The sequence below is a fragment of the Microcebus murinus genome, chromosome 1 (assembly GCF_040939455.1).
Source record: "Microcebus murinus isolate Inina chromosome 1, M.murinus_Inina_mat1.0, whole genome shotgun sequence".
NCBI classification, from domain to species: domain Eukaryota; kingdom Metazoa; phylum Chordata; class Mammalia; order Primates; family Cheirogaleidae; genus Microcebus; species Microcebus murinus.
In genome coordinates this window covers 146,386,047-146,409,652 of record NC_134104.1, presented here as the reverse complement: position 1 = coordinate 146,409,652, position 23,606 = coordinate 146,386,047, and the positions used below count along the sequence as shown (strand labels likewise).

The window sequence follows — 23,606 nt, the reverse complement described above, 5'->3', positions numbered from 1 at the left end:
GCCTGTTTTAGTGGTATTCGCTCTCCAAAGCCCTTGCACAGAGCAAGTTCTCTGTAAACACTGTTATAAAAATTCTATCACTAAATGATGCAGGCCAGGCGTGGCGGCTCACGCCTGTAATCCTAGCACTCTAGGAGGCCGAGGTGGGCGGATTGCTCAAGGTCAGGAGTTCGAAACCAGCCTGAGCAAGGGCGAGACCCCGACTCTATTAAAAATAAAAAGAAATTAATTGACCAACTAAAAATATGCATACAAAAAATTAGCTGGGCATGGTGGCGCGTGCCTGTAGTCCCAGCTACTCAGGAGGTTGAGGCAGAAGGATTGCTTGAGCCCAGGAGTTTGAGGTTGCTGTGAGCTAGGCTGACGCCACGGCACTCACTCTAGCCTGGGCAACAAAGTGAGACTCTGTCTCTAAAAAAATAAAATAAATAAATAAATGATGCATAAATAACTATTATCTGGTTATCATTTGTTGTGTACCTACTAGATGTCAGGACCTGTGCTAAGCACCTCACATTCATTACTTCTAACTCTTTAAACCACCCTCTTGAGCAGATAATATTTTTCATTATACAGATGAAGAAAGTGAAGCTCAGAGAAGTTAGGTGATGTGTTCAACGTCTCAGAACTGAAAATAATGATGCCAAGACCAATCCCTCATCTGTTTGGTTCTAAAGCCCACATAGTTTCAGCACCACCCTGAAAATTGCCCACTAGTGATGAGAAACAATGTCAAGTTCACAGTCCATAGGAAGTAGATTAACACCATCATGTCAGTATACAATCTGTAGAAATAACCAAATAATCTCATGGGTCGGGACTAGAGCTATCCTATCAGATTTCAGTATCCTGATTAGCTGTTTCTTTGGCTTCATCTGCCTAAGCATGGTGTAAGAGCTGTGTACAGAGCTGGAACACCAAGGAGAAGGTTAAGTATCTTCCCTGGGATATAGAAACATCACACATGTTCCAAGGACCGGGAACAGGATAGGGTCTGTTTCCTCTCCTAGCTGTGTGTCCCGGGTCTTCACTGGCTCACCTGGTCTGAATGCTCCTGGTGGTGATGCCTGTGGTTTTAGGTAGTTGCTCTTAGAACTTCTGTTTTATAATATAAAAGAGAAAGTCTTTGGGCCGGGCGCAGTGGCTCATGCCTGTAATCCTAGCACTCTGGGAGGCTGAGGTGAGTGGATTGCTTGAGGTCAGGAGTTCAAAACCAGCCTGAGCAAGAGTGAGATCCTGTCTATACTATAAATAGAAACAAATTAATTGGCCAACTAATATATATAGAAAAAATTAGCCAGGCATGGTGGCGCATGCCTGTAGTCCCAGCTACTCGGGAGGCTGAGGCAGGAGGATCGCTTGAGCCCAGGAGTTGGAGGTTGCTGTGAGCTAGGCTGACGCCATGGCACTCACTCTAGCCCTGGCAACAAAGTGAGACTCTGTCTCAAAAAAAAAAAAAAAAAGAGAGAGAGAGAGAGAGAGAGAAAGTCTTTGTAAAACAATATTCAGTTTCTATGATTTTATTTACAATCTGTAAATAAATCTAGCTTTATTTAGGGACTCTTACGTACATCTCCAATGATCATTTACTAAGTGACCTTTTGGTTTCTAACCTTTCCTTTCCTAATCACATTTAGCTACCAAAGTTATAGCCATCAGCAAGGGTCAGCACATTTTCACTGTCTTTGAAATCATATTAATATTAATACCTTCAGAAAAAAAATGGCCAAAAGAGGACCTGTCGTTCCTGGAGAAGAGAATTCACTATGTAGCCTTTTAAGGTTATCTTTGACAATTAAGAGAAATCATTAACTAACATATATAGAAAATGGGTTGGCCGGGTGTGATGGCTCACACCTGTAATCCTAGCGCTATGGGAGGCCGAGGAGGGTGGATAGCTTGAGCTCAGGAGTTCGAGACCAGCCTGAGCAAGAACGAGACCCTGTCTCTACTAAAAATAGAAAGAAATGAATTGGCCAACTAAATATACATAGAAAAAATTAGCTGGGCATGGTGGTGCATGCCTGTAATCCCAGCTACTTGGGAGGCTGAGGCAGAAAGATTGCTTGAGCCCAGGAGTTTGAGGTTGCTGTGAGCGAGGCTGACGCCACTGCACTCTAGCCCAGGCAACAGAGTGAGACTCTGTCTCAAAAAGAAAAAAAAAAGAGAGAGTGGGTCATTGATCAAATACTTATCAGTATTTTTAAAACAGTAATTTTAAAACAATACTTATCAGTATTTTTAAAACAATATTTATATTCTGCTAATCAATGCCTATAAAATGAGTAAACTATAAGATAGCATATCCTACCATGTGCTCCATGGAATATTAAGAGCTGTCATGTATAAAAAGGATTCTGTGGTCAAATCAGTTTGGGAAATACTATAAAACCCTAGTTTCTTAGAAGGGTGGAATCCTTAGAGTTTCCAACATGCTAATGAGCACTGTTACTCTATAGAGATGAAACACAATACATAGCTCTGCCCAAAATTGTTCAATCTCAAAACGAATTTGTTTATAATTGAGTGGGGTGAAAGGCTAAACTTTATAAAATACCCTTACAACAGGTGTTTTTAAGTTTCTTGATTTTTTTTTTTTTTTTAGCTGGGACTATTGCACTTTATTTATTTATGTGTTTATTTTTTAAGGAAACTCCTTTTCAGCCCACAACATCCTTGGTGTCTTGTGGGTGCTGTGGTAAAGCACCAGGACAAAAGTGGTAAGTGTTGCTGACCTAGCACATTCTCTGCATAATCCAGCAAGTTGCCAATTGGCAGTGAGTTTCAGTTGGCAAGTGGCAATGTGAATTATCTTGGTATTTTTCTTAAGTTTGTTATAAGCTCCCAACACATTTTTGGCCTGGGGCCCACTCATCATTTAAACATTCTGTGGGAAATCACTTGGGAAGTCACCTTCAGTCTTCAACCTATGGTCTCCTTAGCCAGATCACTTTTATTTAAAACAAAAACAAATGTTTATTGAAGTCATATGCACATTGAAAGAAATTTGGGGAAAATGCAGAAAAAATAAAAACCCACCATTCTGCTACTCTAACACAATCAATGTTAGCAATTTGATGATATCTTTCAGTTGTTTTTTTTTCCCTATGAATAAGAAAGTGTGTGTGTGTGAGATTTTGTATTCTATTTTTCATTTAACTTCTATATTACAAGATTTTTCTAATGTGAACAACGTCACTAATGTTTTCTAATGTGAACAATTCCACTAAGTGGAGGTGAGTTTAGCACTATTTTCATTCATTTAGATAATTTGTATTCTTTCGTTTTGTGCACAGAGATTTTCCCTTAGAAAAAGCTTTCAGAATAATCTTAGAATTGATTTTCTGAAATAATAGCTAGGCCAAGCACAGGGCTCTTTTAAAAGCAGCCATTTTTAAATGTGGGTAAAACAGTCCCTAAGACTTAGGACTAGTCTTTGAAGCGTGCTTTCACTCCCCTACAAATGCATGCCCTCGTCAAATAGTCTTTGGATCATTCAACCAATCCAAGTCACCATAGTTAATCCTGTATGTTTTCCTTGATCAAAACCAATGTGTTTATGTGTATATATCATATATAAGTATGTATTTGTATATGCAATATATTTTTATATAACTTATATGTAAATACATATAAATCTACATTTTAAATCATGGAATGAATAAATTAGAGCTAAGAGCATATAATGTTATAATTTCAGGTTAGCGCATAAGTTACATTAATTATCCCATTTAAGGAATCATTAAGAAGTGAAATCGTCTTTCCCATCTTGCAAGATGGCGGGTGAAAAAGTTGAGAAGAAGCTGGATACTAAAGAGAAGAAACCTGAAGCCAAGAAACCTGAAGCCAAGAAGGCTGAAGCCAAGAAGGCTGATGCCGGTGGTAAAGTGAAAAAGGCTAACCTCAAGGCTAAAAAGGTTAAGAAGGGGAAGCCACACTGCAGCCGAAATCCTGTTCTCGTCAGAGGAATGGGCCGATATTCCCGATCTGCCATGTACTCTAGGAAGGCCATGTACAAGAGGAAATACTCAGTGGCTAAATCCAAGGTTGAAAAGAAAAAGAAGGAGAAGGTCCTCGCCACTGTTACAAAACCAGTTGGTGGTGACAAGAATAGTGGCACTCGGGTGGTTAAACTTCGCAAAATGCCTAGGTACTATCCAACAGAAGATGTTCCTCGAAAGCTGTTGAGCCACGGCAAAAAACCGTTTAGCCAACACGTGAGAAGACTGCGAGCTAGCATCACTCCCGGGACCATCCTCATCATCCTCACCGGACGCCACAGAGGCAAGAGGGTGGTTTTCCTGAAGCAACTCGGCAGTGGCTTGTTACTTGTGACTGGACCTCTGACCCTTAATCGAGTTCCTCTGCGAAGGACACACCAGAAATTTGTCATCGCCACCACCACAAAAATTGATATCAGCAATGTGAAAATTCCTAAGCATCTCACCGATGCTTACTTCAAGAAGAAGAAGCTGCGGAAGCCCAGACACCAGGAGGGTGAGATCTTCAACACAGAAAAGGAGAAACACGAGATTACAGAACAGCGCAAAGTGGATCAGAAAGCTGTGGACTCCCAAATTTTACCAAAAATCAAGGCAATTCCTCAGCTCCAGGGCTATCTACGATCTCTGTTTGCCCTGACAAATGGAATTTATCCTCACAGATTGGTATTCTAAATTTTTACAAAGAACCTAATTAAATAACTGAAAGATTAAAAAAAAAAAGAAGAAGTGAAATCTATTAAACTGATAATGTATTTATTAATGTGAATTAGCTTGGTATTAAATATCATTAAATAAAAAAGAATAATCCAAATCATTGTACTGGTACCTGAATGAATCACCAGGACGTGGGAGTTTTCCTTCACTTTATTATTAATTCATAGAATCCTTCTTATTTTCTTTTAAATGTTTGAAAATCAAAAGTATAAAAATACATACAATGAAATGTTTTCCCAACCTTACCCCTCCTTCACCTAGTTCCTTGTAATACCCTACCCTGAAACAGATAGCCTTCCTTATTAGTGTGCCTCTTCAGAGTTTTTTATTCAATATAAACAATGGCAAATATAAATTCTTAATACTCTTTACACAAAAGGTAGCATATTACACACATTGTTCCATAGCTTGCTTTTTTCCCACTATCGGTATATCCTGGAGGTATTACCATGATGATACTTAGAATTCTCATTTTTTTATAGTTTCATAATATTCCACTTGCATAGATTTACCATAATTTATTTAACCAGATTTCTTTTGATGAACATTTGAATTGTTTCTAATTTTGCTATTTCAAACATTCCGCAGTGAATATCTTGCACATATAGGATTCCCAAAAGTGCAATTGATAAATTCAAAGTGCTATTGATGAATCCATATGTATTTGTAATTTTGATTGCTATGGCCAAAAAGCTCTCAGTATGACTGTATTGGTTTACACAACCACCATAAATAAAATGTAGCAATTTTAATTTGCTAGAGCATGGTCCTCTTCATTATTGAAACCATATAGAAAGAATAATTTAACAAGTGTAGTATTTATATCTTTATGATGCTCAATATTTCTACCAATAAATATATTTTTTCATTTGTTCAGGTCTTCTTTTGTTTCCAACAGGAGTATTTTTAAGTGTTCTTCATATACCTCTCAACAATTTTTGTTAAATTTATTTGTAGGTATTTTATTATTTTGTCGCTATGGTAAGTGGTATTATCATGTAAACTATTATTTTATTTTATATCAAATTATTTTTCAATTCAAAAGCTCTTGATTGCTATATATTAATTTTGTGTCCAACTATTTTAGTTTGAACTCTTATTTTTTTTTCTTTTTTTTTGAGACAAGGTCTCACTCTGTTGCCTGGGCTAGAGTGCCGTGGCATCAGCCTAGCTCACAGCAACCTCAAATTCCTGGGCTCAAGCCATCCTCCTGCCTCAGCCTCCCAAGTAGCTGGGACTACACACATACGCCACCATGCCCGGCTAATTTTTTCTATTTTTTAGTAGAGACTGGTTCTCGCTCTTGCTCAGGCTGGTCTCAAACTCCTGAGCCCAAACCATCTGCCTGCCTCGGCCTCTCAGAGTGCTAGGATTACAGGCGTGAACCACCGCGCCGGGCCATGAAATCTTATGTTGATCGTACAGTTTTCACTTGACATTAAGAGTATTGATTTTCCTGGTATCATCTAGAAATAATGATAGTTTTCTATCTTCATTTCCAATTTTAACTAATTTCTTTCTCTTGTCTATTTGCATTGCCTACTGTAACCATTGTCTATTTTTGCTGTGAAACAAATTACCTGAGATTTAGCAGCTTAAAACACACATGTATCATTTTATAGTTCCCATGGGTCAGGAATCAGGCATGCTTTCACTGCATTCTTGGCTGGGTCCCTGCTGCACAGTTTCTCCTGCGGTTGCAATCATCATATCATCCAGGGTAAACTAGGGTCTCATATGATGATAGATTGACTGCAAAAGGGTCCACTTCCAAGTTCACTTTCATGATCATTGACAAGATGCAGCTACTCAGGGGCTGTTGAATGAAAGACCTCAGTACCTTGATGGCTGTTGGTTGGAAGCTACCTTCAGTCCCTTGCCACATGGGCCTCTCTAATATGGCAGCATACTTTATCAAAGACAGAGACAGGAAGATAGACAGAGAGAGAAGTTACAATCTTACATGGCCTAATTAGGGTCCATCCCCTCACTTTTGCCATACTGTCTTGGTTAGAAGCAAGTCAGTAAGCCAGGCCACACCCAAGGAGAGGAGACTGCACAAGGCTTGGATACTAGGACAACGGGATCATTGGGGATCAGCTTAGAGTCTGCCTGCCACACCGATTAACTATAGTACAAACAAGAGATGATGTGAAGTATCGGTGTCTCATTGAGGAAGTAAATGTTTACTAATCTAAAAACTTTTTGCAATTCAGATAGTTTCCTACTCTTTGCTTTTAAAAAAAATTGAAGGAGAATTTCATGGAATGAACTACTGATAGATCCTTAAAAATACTTTTGGTTGATAGATCATAATATAATTTTTAATTTTTCATTCAAGTTTTCAAAAAAATTGAGTGTCAATATCTTAAAAACTCCTTTTCTCTGTCTATTTATATAAATGAGGTTTATCAGTGCTTTTCTCTAAAAAAGCAAAAAATAGAAATCAAAATGATGCTTAATCCTGACTTAGTCTGACTATAATATTTATCTACAGATAAATGTACTAATTGAAACAAACTCTGTTTATAGTTCTATATAGATATATAGTCCTGATTTTTAAAAGTTTAGATCTTATTTTTAATAACTATGTTTTAAATTGTAGTATATCTATGCTGTTTTAGCAAGTGAAAGTACTAATAACTGTAACAATAACTCAGTCATAAGAAGTTTTTAAAATTTAAAAAATTTTTAAATTTCATTTTGTGTAATATGTGTTCTGCACAAAAATGCAGTAGAATGATGAAAAAAGACTGTACAACATTGACTATCTCACATTCAAAAAAAAGTACGAAAGGAGTGAAATGAAAACATTAGGCCAAAGGAAAAAGACAGTGATACAAAATGTATAACTCTTAAAAAATAGCTTATCCATGTATTTTTTGATATATATTATTTATTAAGGGGCAGTTGGGTTTGTTAGCAAGTTCCACAGCATCATCAAAGACCCATGCTCCTTTCAACCCCCCTTCCATTATCTGTGTTATCAAATTGTTATGTTATTTAGATTCCATTTAACACACATAGAAGAGTGACATAAAAGTGACATCAAAGTTTTACTTTAAAATGTCAACATTTAAAATCTGGTCCATCATAATCTTTGCAACTATTTAAAATGCAGGGGTGGTGGTTATATACTTATAAAAATTATTCTAGATTTGTAAGCAAAAAGACTGAAGAGCGTGCTCTGTGGAGAAAGGAATAGCATGAACTGAGTTGCAGAGATGACCAAGAGGCGTGACATACCGGGAAGTCACAGATAGTTTGGATATCACCGGGATGTTGGGTAGAGTTGAGAGAAGAGTTTGGAGACATAAGATGTACACCATGAAGGACCTTTTGTGTGACACCTAAGAAATTTGGACCTTATCTGAATTGGTTGGGGACTCAATGAAGGCTTTCAATCTGAGGAGAGGTGTGATAGATTTGCAATCTGGAAAGAGCACTAAGAAAGCATATATTATATTATAGCTAGGATTAGAAGGGGAGCACAGCAGCCTGCAATACTAGTTAGGAGTCTACTGCAAAAGTCCAGGGTGAAATTATGAGGCTCTGAGCAGAGACAGGTGAAGGAGAAGCTGAGACCGAAGAGGAGGTGAACTCAGAAGCTTTAACAATTGGTTAGCTGGGTGACCAGAGAGGGAATGGCAGATTTCTAGCTTGCTAATGCAAGAGAAATGAAATTGGAGAAAAAAGAATGACTTATGTTTGGGCATGACTGAAGGTATCGGCAAGACGGTTGGACGGTTCTCTGCAGCCCAGGGAGTGGATCCGAGCAGGAGATGCAAACATGGAAGCTGGATTCTGCTTGTTAATATGTATTATTTTTGTATGATTATTCATAAGAGAGACTGGCCTGTACCTTTTTTATGTATGATATGTGTGTGTATGATATTTGTCAGGATTTAGTATCAGTGCTATAATCTATAGAAATAATATTTGGAAGGCTTTCTTTTCTTTCAAACCCTAGAATCGTTTACAGAGCATTGAGATTACCTGCTCCTTAAAGGTATGGTAGAATCTCATGGTCAAACTGTCATGCCTAACTGACTTCTTAAAAGAATAGCTGTTTATTTATTCAGTTGGAACAATGTGTTTATGTTTCTAATTCCCCTAGGGTCAGTTTTGGTAAATCATATTTTTCTAAAAATATTTTCATTTTACCCAGATTTTCAAAGATTTTTCTCAACATGGAGGAAAGTGATCTATTATGATTGTTTTAATCTCTTTTGTTTTTGTCATTATTGCCCCCATATCAGTTTTTGTTTTATGAATCTGTGTTTCTTCTCTTTTTTTTCTTGATTATATCAACTGGTAGTTTTCTTTTACTTAAGTTCTTATAAAAAAGGAAGGGAGGGAGGGAGGGAGGGAAGGAGGGAGGGGCTTCTGAGTGGCCCTAACCACTAAACCTACTTTTCTGACTGGAGATTTGGAAACTGAGACAGTGGCTCTCCCCTAAGCGAGCTAGCACATGCTCCCTACTCAGGGTTGTGACAAACTTTCTCTTTCATCAACAGGAACAGCATCTCTCAGAGGCATGGTACCTTGAGATGAAATCAAAGAACTTGCTTTGCAAAAAAATTTTTAAAAGTGCCAAATTTATGAGGTTTTCTCTTTTCTACTTCATTAACTTCTGCCTTTACACTTTTCTTTGGAGTATTTTGCTGATTATTTTTTAACATTTTGAGTAGGGTGCTTATTTCTTTGGAGTATTTTGCTGTTTATTTTTTAACATTTTGAGTAGGGTACTTATTTCATGTACTTTCGCTCTTCTTTAATTGATAGAAGAACTTGAGGGTATTAATGTTCATCTCAGCACAGCTTTAGCTATATTCCTTATGATTTGTAGTGTTTTTATTTTCTATGCTTCCTCAAAATATTGTAATTTTGGCTTTTATTTCCTCTTGCACTAAAAAAATGTTGGAGAGAGATGTAAGGGTGATGGTAGTGTTTTTAATATTTATTTTAAAAGTCCTTCTGAGTTTCATTGTTATTAATTTCTTTTTCTTTGTTTTTTTTTGCATTATGGAATTTATGGAGGTTTTATTTGGGGGCTAAAATATGGTCAGTTTTCTTGAATCTTCCATAGTCAGTTATATTCACAGGAATAACAGATCCATACATGACAGTCATGTTTATCTTACTACTTTTGATTTTAAGACTTCTATATCATTGCTTATTTTTTGTCCACTTGCTCTATTGTAAACTGAGAGAAGCAAATTGAAGCCATCTACTGTTATGATCTTTATTTTCTTTCATATCCTATAATTTCTGTTTAATAAATGTTAGCATGCTATTTTGTATACAGATATTCATTACTTTGGTATCAATTGCATATATATATTATTTAAAGAGCACGTGTCCCATTTCATATTTTTTGAGCAATATTCTCACTTGATAATAAGATTGTGACCTTCCTCGCCTTTCTTTAGTGAAGGGGGACATTTTTCAGATATACCTTTGCTTACCCTTTTATTTTCAATCTTTCTGAATCACTCTATTCCAGATGCTTCTCCTGTGTACAGTTTGCTTTGTGATCCAATTTAAAAATATTTTTCTTTTAATAGGTTAATTGAGCCCATTTACACTTAGTAATTTAACAAATACAATTGACCAATATCCTGTTATTATCAAATGTAGGTACTCTCTACTTTAAGTTTTGCAGTTTGTGATCTGTTTATTTTTTATATGTATTTCTTCTTGAGAAGGTTTGTGGGAAGGATACAGTTATCGCAGGTCTATAACTTGTCTCCCCCTCCTTGGGGATGCCTGGGGTAGTTTTAACCCTGGCCAGAACTCTTACAGCTATCTGCTGATGGAATTTGCTAATTTAAACATAAAAGAAAGCGTTGCAGGGTTGGTTTGTACTGAGTTATTGCTTTTCATTTTCTTCTCTTTCTTTTTGACAGCTCACATTTTATCTCCTCCCTTGGGTCCTTGCATTTTTGCTTGGTAATCTTCCTTCCTACTAGCAATCTATTTTCATAAAGGTTTTGTTTTTGTTTTACTCATGGCAAAATATTGGGTTACAATATTTATCTATTGCATTGCAAGTTTTGTTGTGTTTTGGGTTTGTTGTTGTGTGTGTGTGTTTTTTTCCTGCTAATAACCACCAGAGAAGCTTAAGAATTCTCTCACAGTACTTTGTTATGGAAACACAGGGAACCTGTGAACCAGGACCATCCATCAGGAAATCAATGTGCAGGGTGCTTCTTCCTGGAACTGCCTATCTTTGATGGATGAATTCCAGGAAAACGTGACCAGCAGCTCCCCATTACAGGCCTGCATGTTGAGTGTTCATAATGGAGCTTTTAGTCAATGTGGACAATAAATGCCAAGGGCCTGAGGACTGCAGCTGCCAAAACTCTTTTCCTTTCTCCTGATTCAAGGGTTGATTTTATATTACAACATATGGATACGTCTTGGAAAGTTCTCTTCATCTTTGGGAGCATTAATTGCAAATCACACAACAGTTCCTTGTAAAAATGGTTTGCAGGTGTGGTAGTTTGGCTTAGTGGTTGAGAGAAAACTCAGTTTCGAATATCTGCTTTCCTTCTCTTTGGCTATGTGACTTCTCTGTGTCTCAGTAACTTCGTTTGTAATATAACAATAGCTGACCTACCTCATGGTATTGACCAGAGGATTGAAAGAGATTATGTATATAAAGATGTAAAGATCTTGGAACACTGCCTGCTGTGTAATAAATGTCAAGAAAAATGGTAAATATTATTATTTACATTGGTTAAAATATTGATGTGTGAAGCAAAGAAAACTCAATAAATTTATATTTTGAGTCCTGAAGCCCAGGCTCAGTTTCTGCAAGTTTATTTAAAGTACTTTGGTTGTAGACATTTTACCTGTCAAATTTTATTACACTGCATTAGAATTCCATTTCAGGGCACAATGGACTACCTAATGGTGGCACAGGGCTCCTGAGTAGAGCACTTGGGAAAGAAAAGAAAATAAAATATAGAAAAGCATCCGTTTGATGCATTGCAGGTTTTTTCTGGTATTCTTTACCTGGTAAGTTTTGCTGACTTTTAAAATCATATCTTTCCACTGATGCTGGGTCAGCTACTTATCATTTTTCTCAACGTTGCATTAGCTGGATTCTCCTGACTGTCTGTAGGAGGTGGATACTTTTGTTGTTTTGGGTATTTTTGTTTGTTTGTTTTGGTATTTTCTGAGATTTGTCATTGCATGCTGTTCAGCATGCATTTGCAAGGCCTTCCCTTTCCCACTCCCACATGGTTTCTACTCAATCTCCACCCTGTCTTCCCAGATTCTTCTGCTCTTGATACCATGCAGAGTGTGTCTTCATCTACAGAAAGTATACTTTTGAAATTCACTGCCATCAGGCCACCTTTCTACTCACTTCCCTCAAGCAGCTCCTGAGCTTATTTTAGTTGCTTTTGGCAGCCCTAACTTTTTCAATCTTAGATCTTATCTGTCTCTAGTTTTGCTAAAAGGGTGTTTAATAGATTTCCCTGTCATTTCTTGCCTCGTATGACATACAGGGGGAGAAGAAGAAGATTACCAGCTCACACAAACATGTTCATATTGGAATTCCAGGTGTATTTCTCTCCCAGAAGTCCTCGAGTGGAAACCCAATTATGTAGCTCTCATCAAAGAGTTGGCTTTGTCTTTGGGAAGGGAGCAAAAACAATACACATCTCACCGTTTCCCTTCACTTGAAAATGAGCAGGCTTCATTCTGAATATAAACCAGGCCTTGCTCTTTAAACTAGGCTTCCACAGCCTCCCAGTTTCCCTGGACCTTGCTTTTCTTTATTTACATGTCTTAGCGATTATTCAGTAACAACAAGCAGAGTTTTCATTCATTTTTCAGATATTACATATTACTCCATTATATGAATTTCCAATAAAATTAATTTGACAAGTTTTATTAATAAAATGCAAGTCAAGAAATCTTTATTCAAGTTTGAATGTAGAATGGAATACATTAATTAGTGATGAATAACATTCAAAGATAACTGTGAAAGACCTTGCATTTAATGTTCTAATTATACAAAATGTTTATTAATATGGTGATTTTTATCTGCTCTGTCTTTGTGAAAAAATCCATAACCAGAATTCCGAGTAACCATTGATGCCTACATTCCCTAGTCATCTACATCTATAATGTGCCTATCACAAGAGGGGCATCAGGTCATCCTCATTGCAATCACAGGAATATCTATATAGAAGGGAACAATATAAAATGTTGGCATGTGTCACCCAAATGTAGGCCTCTCCTCAAAACCAAAATAACCTGCTATCTTCCCATTTTCTCTCCCACTTGGGTATAGAAGAGACAGAAGTCCTTTTACACTTTGTCACTTTCTACTCATTTACTTTCTTTCCTGCCACCTTCCATGGAAGACTTAAAGCATAAACACACTCGATAAAGTGGAAAACTACAAATATACAAAGGTTGAGTCTAGGAAAATGCAAACTGGAAAAGAAAGCTAGAATATGAACATGTAGGCTACTACTTAGCAAAAGTGGAGGGTGGCAGAAACAGTTTGCTGTTCACCAAAATTTGTTTTCCTTCTTCTTGGGCACATAACTAAGTTACATCCCATCCCCCAGCCTCTCTTGTAGGTAGGACCCTTTGCTTGAATTTCAGCTAATGGCATGTGACAGAAGTAGTATGTGCTACCTCTGGCTGTAGCCCATAAAAACCTCCCTTGTGCATTCTTCCACACTTTGCTCCTTCTGCTTGACCGAGCAGGACGTGACAATGGTGACACTGGAAGTTCCAAACTAAGGATGGCAGAGCCTCTGTCCTCCTAGGTCCTTAAATGACTGGGTGGTGGAGAGGTGCCCAGCAAATCTATGTACCTTCCCAGGACCGTGACCTTTGCCAAGGCACAAATTTTGATCATCTTTCAACCACTAATCAATTTAGGTATATGTGTTATGTTAGCCTAGCATAGCCAAAATAATACATGCCATTGGCACAAAGAACAATAAATCCATATTTTATATTTGGACTTCAGCAGGTCTTTTAACAGGTAGGAAATGGTCTAGACAGATACTTATCCAACAAATTGCTCTTCAGGCCATGCCTGACTTTAGAAATGAATTAGTCCTGGCTTTCAACATTGGAATAGGCCTCAGCTGGAACAAGGCGTTGGTTCATTTTCTGAAGGGTTAAGCTCAGAACATCTTGGTGGCTTTGGCCAGTGAGCCTCAGGAAATTTCTGGATCAGGAGATGTCCAGTTGCAGGACATCATCAGTTCAAAAAACACAAAACTAGCTGGAAATCGAAGAGCCCACGTTATCTGTTTGTCATTGAGGCGAAATGAGGAGGAAGAGCTGTGCTCAATGTCTGGAGTCAGATAGGATGGCAAAATCCAGGACCCTAGGGGACGGCAGGTCAACATGGAAGTCAAGAAAGCCAGTGATTCAGGCTGCCAGAGTCAAATCCCTGCCTCACTTCTTACTAATTATGGAATCTTGGGAGAACCTATTAATATCTCAGGGCTGATTTATTTTTTCTTCTATAGAATTTGGACAATAAATCTATGCATCTCAAAGGGTTGTTGTGAAAATCAAGCAACTCTAAAGGGCTTAGTTCAGCGTATGGCATATAGTAAGCATTCAATTAATAGTGACCATTTTTTATTAAGATGGATGAGAAGGATGACAGAGTAATGCTGGAGGATCTAGCAGGATCTAGCAGAAACCAGGAGCCAGAAAGAGGTGAGAGCCAGGGCTTTGATCAGTACAGAGATTCCCCTCTGAAGTTGTGGCCTATGACCTTTGGTCTTATCCCACCTGGATTTGCAGGTTCCCAACCTGGAGTAGCTTGGCTCTGCCACTTTCCCTGTAACCCCCGGCAACTCCCCAAATGTCCACTACCCGCCAGATGGCATGGAGGAGAGTCCTGGCCATCGACATGGGGAGAGGGTGGCAACAGCAGGAGGGGTGGCCCCTCAAGGCCTGCCAGCCCTGCGAGGGACATCAGGCAGTTTCAATTCGCTGAGATGTACTAGGAAATAGGGGCTGAGGAGTAGCGTTTGCATAGACGTCAGAATCTCATGACCTCTATACACTTCAGCTGCGGGAATTTGGGGTAGGTCTCTAAACCATATATATTTTTTCTCATCTGTAAGATACTGTGCATGATGACTAAATAAGATAACGTGTTATTTTATGAAATACCTAATAGGGCATATAGCAAAGTCAATCTTTATCACACATCAGCGGAAGGGGGAAATGGTATTTATATGATCTGTACCGATAGGCAAGTGGCTAGGCTGGGCATGGAAACAATTTGGTTTATTCCAAAACCATACTTGTGAGCACTGTTGTCGGTTGTGATTAAACACTTAGCAGTGTCCAGTGTGTGGGGGTTGGTTCTGGTGAACGAGGGCACGCTCCATCCAGTTGGGCCTTCTCAGCTGTTATGTTCTAGGGCAGGGGTCCTCAAACTTTTTAAACAGGGGGCCAGTTCACTGTCCCTCAGACCGTTGGGGGGCTGGACTATAGTTTAAAAGAAAACTATGAGGCCGGGCGCGGTGGCTCACGGCTGTAATCCTAGCACTCTGGGAGGCCAAGGCGGGCGGATTGCTCGAGGTCAGGAGTTCAAAACCAGCCTGAGCAAGACCCCGTCTCTATCAAAATATAGAAAGAAATTAATTGACCAACTAAAAATATATATACAAAAAAAATTAGCCGGGCATAGTGGCACATGCTTGTAGTCCTAGCTACTAGGGAGGCTGAGGCAGGAGGATCGCTGAGCCCAGGAGATTGAGGTTGCTGTGAGCCAGGCTGACGCCACGGCACTCACTCTAGCCTGGGCAACAAAGCGAGACTCTGTCTCAAAAAAAAAAAAAAAGAAAACTATGAAGAAATTCCTATGCACACTGCACATATCTTATTTTGAAGTAAAAAAATAAATGGGCAAAAACACCCACATGTGGCCCGTGGGCCGTAGTTTGAGGACACCTGCTCTAGGGGCTGCTCCCTGCGTTCCTGCCTCCCATTCCCTCGGCATCATCCCATTGTCCCCAGAGAGGCTGCTCTCAGCCACAGTTTGGGACTCCTTGCTCTTTCCTGCCCCAGGTGCCTCCTCCCGCCCTCTGTCACAGTCACCATTGCCCCATGCTATGACTCTTGGTTCACCACGGGTGGTTGCACCTACACCCTCTCTGGTGCTGAGCTTTCAACAGTTCCACTCTGTGTCGAACCCTCCTCTGGAACCCTACCATGGCCTTGCCATGAAATGAACATCTGTGCCAGCCTTGTAAAGAAAGCCAGCTCCGTGGAAGTGGCCTTATCTCCCGCTTTGCCCGCCCACAACCCCTGCACTCCATCCACGCGGAACTGCTTGGAGACCCCTCTCGTTCCCCTGCATAGCCATGTAGCCACACACAGAATCACCTCGGCTCGCAATGTCTGGTCCCTGGGAAGTAGAAGGATGGGGCAGATGGGTCTTTATGTCATTTGCAGGCGAGGACATTACCTCTAAGTCCAATAGATAAAGTTCTACTCTTTTGACAATTAGACTCCATTCCCTCATCAACTCTTTCCTGGACTTTTATCATGGCCTCTTAAATGTTTTTTCCTGCCGGCCTCTCCCCACTCAAATCCACCCCCACAGCCTCAGGAATGATGTAACCTACTAAATTGTTCTTAATGATGGAAAATGTTCTGAACACTGTGTCCAGAAGTGCAGCTTCCAGCACTGCTTCCCTGTAAGGCTCAGAGCAAGTTACGTGCCCTTTCTGTGACTCAGTTTCTTCACCTGTAAATTAGACATGTTGGACTATATAAAGTCTAATATCTGTACTTATTCTATAGGATTGTGATTCTAAGGAATCATTTTATGGTCTTCAATGTCTTCCAGGCTCAGATGATGCCCATGCATGGGGCATTTTGACTCCAAAATTTCACCTGCTATTACCAGAAACTATGGAATACATTATACATTCTTGGCTCATGTGTGGTGGCTCATGCCTGTAATCCTAGCACTTTGGGGGACCGAGCCAGGAGGATTGCTTGAGGCCAGGAGTTTGAGACCAGCCTGAGCAAGAGCTAGACCCCTTCTCTACAAAAAATTTAAAAATTAGCCTGGTGTTGTGGCATGTGCCTGTAGTCCCAGCTACTCAGGAGGCTAAGAAGGGAGAATCGCTTGAGTCCAGGTGTTTGAGGTTGCTGTGAGCTATGATGATGCCACTGCACTCTAGCCCAGGTGACAGAGCAAGACTATGTCAAAGAAAGAAAGAAGGAAGGGAGGAAGGGAGGAATACATTCTGCATAAAACTAATGTTAGTGAATAATTAATTCAAGCAAAATGCTTTTGGGTATATAAGAGAATAGAGAGAGACTGACCATAGGATGAGAGAGATGAGGGGTATGGTATGTGTACATCTTGGGATGGAAGGCCTCAGGTATTAGAATTTAGTTAGGGTAGCAAAACCTCTAGCAGCAGACCAAATTTTAGTTTCCAGAAGAAGCCACTGCCTGGGACATAGAGGGAAAGCAAGATGGACATACATAAAGCTCAGATAGTGGTGGTGTGCTAGCCCATTTTGCATTGCTATAATATTAAAAAAAAATACCTGAGACTGGGTAATTTATGAAGAAAACACATTTATTTGGCTCAGAGCTCTGCAGACTGTACAAGCATGGTGACAGCATCTGCTTCTAGAGACGGCTTCAGGAAGCTTCCGATCGAGGCAGAAGGTGAAGGGGGAGCAGACGTATCACATGGTGAAAGAAGGAGCAAGACGGGGAGGAGTTGGTACCAGGCTCTTTTAAAAAGCCAACTCTCGCGTGAATTAATAAAGTGAGAACCCACTCATTATCACAGAGGCCACCAAGCCATGCAAGAGCGATCCGCCTCCATGACCTGGACACCTCCCACCAGGCCCCACCTCCAACACTGGGGATCCAATTTCAACATGAGATTTAGGGGGGCCACACATGCACACCATATCGGGTGGCAAGAGCCAGGAATTAGCAAAGCAGCATCAAAAAGCTACATGATAAAAATCCTCTAATCCCGAGTAAGGAAGCAAAGACAGAGAGGTAGAAGAGTGAGCAGTAGATATGAGTGAATTGTATGTGGAACATCATTTTGACTATGGACTCACCAGCCTGCAACTATAGAAATTAGGTAACATTTTTATTATTTATGCTCCCAAAATGATGTCAAGTCTCCCACCTGTGAAGAGAGAAATTTGAACTCCTCAAAATACCCCCAAGTTTTCTCTGGGTGTTCACAGTGGGGCTGACACACAACATCTAGAATGCCCCAATAATGAATTACCATTAAAGTCCGCCTTTTCTCCTCAAGTCAACATTCACCATCTGTAAGGGCAAGAAGTCTCACCAAGGCCCTGTTTCTCCTACTTACTGAAGAGATAGAGCCTTCTGGATTTTTTTTGACATACATCCAGGCAATAGGTTTTCAGTGATACCCGGGGTAGGATCTCCCAAATCCACAAATTACCTGCAGTGATTTGAAAATCCAGTAAAGGGGGGATGCAACCTCCCTTTTCTCCCTCTCCCCAAAGGTAGCCTCTTCTTCACAGATGTTAGAACAAGGAGTGTAAGATACTGGGCTATAAGGACAATGGACACCTTCCAGCTTCTGTTTACTGCTTGTTTGCTAACCGCAAGGCATTATGAGTACATTATGGGATGCAGAGAAGAAAGACAAAGAACGCGGAAACCGGAGCCTTTCAGCTAGGACCCGGAACAGGTTAGAGCCTATGAGGGGCAGGATGAAGTAAGAATCACTGTGGGGGCGGATGCATGATCAGTATGTAAACAGCTTAGGTATAAAAGGCTCACTAGCACACAAAGGGGGGGTTGGGCCTGCCCGAAGAAGAGGCCACTGCGCTGGCACTCTGGGGGCTCAGAGCCTAGCTGGAGCTAGACAATAAAACTCCTTTTGATAATTACAGCCTCGGTGACTCTGTCTCTCTGTCCCCCTGGCCCTGCAAATCTCAGCTATAGAACAGGAGAGACATTTGTCTAGAGCAAGAAGCTGTCTCGATCACTAGGAATCTCAACTCTTTCACCTCGTAAGCCCCGGGGTGCGTTCTCACGGTTGACACCGCGGGGAGAAGAAGAGCAGGTGACTAAGCAAGGCGAGCCTGCCAGTCCCCAGTGTGCGACGCTGACTGCTGCAGGGCTGGCTCTCTCAGACTCCCACTCAGGTTTTGTGCAAATGTGCTGCGCCAACGCCCCACTTTCAATGCGTCTTCCTTGATCCTGCTGCTCCCGCCTACACCGAGCCCTCCACGGGATGGCCCCACAGCACGGCTCACTTGACCTAATCAGACCCCCACTACCACCTCCTCTGGGAAAAGTAGTTTGATCTCCTAGTCGTGTTTGCACCATGCTGCCCAGTGTTGATGATACACCTTTGCTTAGTTAATTTCCTTCCAGTTTGGTGTAAACCATAGTATGTGTCTAAAATATGGGTTTTGCAAAGGACCGGATGTTATCATAGGCACCGATTGGTGTTAAACTGGCCACTTTCTCACTTATTTTATCTCACTTATTTTATGTTTAGTTCTTACGGACATCAACTGGCATTACATTGATCTGTTTTTCCGCTTGATTTTTGACCATTTGGATGTTTTTAGTGCAAGCGTATTTTTCCTTAGATATTTATGATCAAACTTAGCCCTCCGCATTTTACTTTTGTTTCTTCACTTATTTCCCTTATTTCCTTAATTTTAAAATCTCCTTAGGAGAAGAAGCAACTCAAGTTAAAAAATTGTATTTTTATGGCATATTGTGTCTTTATCTTTCTCCTGTTACTTTTTAAACTGGTTTTGATACTCTCCCTTCACCAACACAGCTTTTTTCTATCTGGTGTTGCCCACTCATTGTTTTCTGTTTATTATCACTGTCCCCTTAACTAACATTTTCTGACATCTATAAAATTCTCTCCCTTGCAGTGAGTCATAGTGAGCCTGGCTGAGGGTAGGGAAGCAGGTTCTGCCTTGTCATGTGAGGGGCACAGACACATGGTAATGAAAATAGCATGGGGCATGAGGTTGGGCATGGGAACCTGCACAGAGTAAATTATAGTTGGATAAATGGCCATGAATAACACAACATAACTTGCAATAGTGCCCGTACACTGATAGTTGATAAAACTCAGCATGACTTTTGGAGGGAAGTTGCCTACTACCCTGTGCAACTGTTGCTGGAAGCACTAAGGAAAAATTGCCAGTTGCTGCTAAGAAGAGAGAAACAATTCTTACAGGTCATACTTAGCATCAAAAGAAATCCTGATTCTCTCCAATCTGCTTGCATCCCTTTCTAGCAAATAAACCACATTTCACAGAGATTTTTGGAATTGTGATAACAGCCTGCAATATGCCCTTCTGATTATGTTATGTTACAGGTTGGTCTCCTTGCATTTGCGACACGTTGCATTTTCAAACTATTGCTTATAAAAACTTAAAAGAAGACCTCACATATTTGGGTTAATGATGATGCTGTTTTTTTCAGTAAACAATTTCAGAAACTCAGGTGTGTGTGTTTTTTTTAGGCAATTCTATTTTATCTTCTTTTTGCATCATTATGGAGTTATGCCTTTCTGATGCCTTAATGCAAACCTTGCTTTCTTTCAACATCTGGAATGCACAGTTTAATTTTCCCTGCCTTGAGATATGGAATCAACTATCTTCCCGAGGGCATTAATTCCTTGTTTCCATAGGGTTGCTTTAGAAGCCACGGGCACTGGGTCTACAAAAAGCTTGTTCCGCATTTGAACTAGAATTTGGCAGGATGACAGCAAAAATATTCAGTAACATAACACTGTAGGGACAGAACAGATAACTTCTCCTTTAAAAAAAACCATGGATTCTTATTGACATTTCCAATTCACCTCTATTTTAATAAGTTCTTTTGCTTTACTCTTATAATAAGAGAGTTTATTAATCCATTTTTTCAACTTTCGAGCAGCTAATTTTTCTTGTTTTCATTAATGTTAACAACCACAAAAAGCTACATATTGTCATTCCAAATCAGAGGTCTAAATTTCAATGCTGATACCCCAAAATTTGGGAGACTCCATATCTTTTCTTCATTCTTGACCCTCAGTTCAGCCATCCTGAAACCGGCCTCACAGGTTGCAGGTCCTATCAATTCTTTGCTCAGCATCACCTTAGCACCAATATCTGAAAGGAAGGAAGCCCCAGCCTCCATCTAGAAGAACACTAAAGAAACTAAGAGTTCAGAACATCTCTGATACATAGATACCCTGTTTGCCTAACAAAAGATAATAAAAGGTGAATATAGCCAAATACCGCATCTCAAAGTTAAAAAAAAAAAATTCTATGCCAATTTTCTCCATTTGAGCTACCCAATTTGAATTTATTTTATAGTCATCCCCTTTATATTTTTTCTCCAACTAGTGCCTTTGTATATCTATGGAGCATAATTTTTAGTAGTAAACTCTAGCTTCACAGAGGCACTTGGGTATATACACTGGTGCACTAGCATCAGCCTGTGCTGATAGACCAAAGTCAGTTTTGCACATCTCTTCCCAATTCTGCATTCGTAGCTTGAAATCAGCATAGTGGAAATATTTACACCATGAAAATTGGCAAACACTATAAATCAGGATTTTTACCCACAGACCCAATTGTTAAGCATTTATCAGGACAACTCTGGGTACGCACCTCATTTTTCGCAAAACCAGTCAAAATGTCAGAGCATAATCAATCAGCATCCAGAATTGTCAGAATCATGTGACAAACATTGTGGTTAAAATTTCTCACTCAAGAAGTTTACATAGAACAGCTTTGGGGACTTTATAGCCTTTCTACAGTATTTACTAAGTAGTCCTCCCCAAAACCAATCCTCTTAAAAGACAAAAAAAAAAAATATAATTGAATTGTAGCACATTTTAGTTGCAATATCCAAGGCACATTACATTTAGCTCTCCACCAGTTTCAAGTAATTTCCAGATATTTGTGATCCATCCCCAGAAGGTTTTATTTCCACAACAGACAAACATAGGCAATTCAGTAATTTCTGGTTATTAACATTTCTGGGCGAATATATAACTTTTTGCATGAATTAATACGCACTGTGCTCTCCCCTCCCCATCATTCCACAGTAAGTGTGTGTCTTCGGGGTGACATGTAAGGTCAGAGCCCAGCAAGCTCTGAGTGTGGGGTCTCACTTGGCCAAAATCTAGAACAGGCTGGAGGATGCTACGTTTCCTTACTGGGGCTGGATGGGTCATTTGTCCTTGCTTACCAGTGGTCTGTCATGTGTTCCACCACCACCCTCACCACTACGCTGTGCCCCACCATGTTATTCCCAGGAATGTAATGGCCTCAGATATCTCACCATTCGAAATTGTTCATAGTAGAGGTTCTCAGTTTGTTGTTTATTTAGCACCTGAATTTAGGCAAGAGAAACAGTTCTACCTGAAGAGTCCATGTAGTTAAATTCTCCTGCCTTTTTATTGGCACTTCCAGGGAGAGCCATGGTCTCTCCAGGTGAGGAAGCCAGGATGCTCTAGCCTCACTCTCCAGCTGCCTTGGACAGTACTTGGCTTGATTTCTCTTTCTGGGATCATGGCAGTCGGAGCCATAGCTCATCTGAGCCTATCAGTCTTCCTCCGTGCTTTCCGGCATTCTCTGTCACCCCAACCCCACACCTTGGACAAGACTTCCTCTGACATTGCCCCCATATTTTCACTTGCGTCAAAATTAGCTAGGTCTTGTTGGAGCTTTGGGCATCTGACTGTTTGGCCACACCAGCTCCTGCCACAAGACTGCTCTTGATGCTCTCACTCTCCTCTACTCTGAGTTTCCCTCTATCCTAATACTGTCCATTTACATTCCTCCACATTCTACAACATTCTATTTTCTTCTACTGTGTTTTCTTACCTATTACTAGAGGAAGGCTTAGGGGTAAGGGTGTATTCCAACTATTTCCCTTTTTCCCTGTGTCAGAAATCATCAGAAGCCACAATCCCAAGTCCAGATCCAAAATTGACCCAAAACAAGTATTTTTGTTTTCTAAGATGTGTAACCTTGAAGACACGCCCGACTTTTCATTGGTCTCCCACCTATCTCTCCAAACAAATATGCATCAGGCTAATATTGTTAACCATTTCTATATAGCTTTCCATTTCTGTTATTCATTCAAAACATGAGTTATTTAAAATCTTCTTTTTTATTTCCAAGAGGATAATTTTTTTTATTTTCTTTTACTTTGTTGTCTTTTTTTATTTTGTTGCATTATAGGGAAAGTGTGAGACTTCATGGCTTCTGCTTATTGGGCAATATGCAAGATAGTATTGTGGGTTGTTAAAACTTATGCATAATATAGCATATTGCATTTATCATCTACTATTTACTTTTTATATTCCTTATTTTATTCTCCAAATTATCTACCTGATGTGGGCATATCTGATTTATTTAATTGCTGTTAAGGATTTTATTTATGAAGATGCCACAATTGATTCACTCATTCTCCTATTGGTGGACATTTTGGCTAATTTCTTTCTATCTCTTCCTCCTTTTTACAATGCCAAACAATGATTCATAGAACAAATTTGTGGGTCTCTCCTTTTTCTATGAATGCAAGTTTTCTCTAAGATGGGGGCCTAAAATCATAATTGCTTGATCACAGGTTATTTAATATACTGCTTTACTAGTATCCCCAGATTACAACCCAAAGATGTTATAATAGTTTATAAATTCTCATGTAGCTTATGAGAATTTTCCCCACATTCTTGCCAATACTTGATAATTTTTTTTATTTTTGCCATTTGGATGGTTGTGCCACAATATCTTTTTTAATTTTTGCACGTCCCTGGAGAAAGACCATATATCTTCAGATTGAAGAAACTTGGGTCCTGAGCAGAATAAATAAAAATAAATCATCATA

General features: G+C 39.7%; 1 protein-coding gene and 1 pseudogene across 5 annotated transcripts in view; one reads left to right on the top strand and one right to left on the bottom strand.

The window, feature by feature from the left end:
- MOBP (myelin associated oligodendrocyte basic protein) overlaps positions 1-23,606 on the bottom strand; it is a 98,383-nt gene that overhangs the window by 14,382 nt on the left and 60,395 nt on the right. For 3 of the 5 annotated variants that reach the window (XR_002223059.2, XR_002223071.2, XR_001155470.2), the window contains one exon: positions 17,409-23,574. The exons of 1 other annotated variant lie outside the window; for it this stretch is intronic. The gene's annotated coding sequence lies outside the window, so the exon portion shown is untranslated. Of the gene's footprint in view, positions 1-17,408; positions 23,575-23,606 lie in introns of those variants that run through there. One more of the 5 variants, XR_002223072.2, reaches the window with a different exon arrangement.
- Positions 3,759-4,690, top strand: LOC142872924 (large ribosomal subunit protein eL6 pseudogene; annotated as a pseudogene).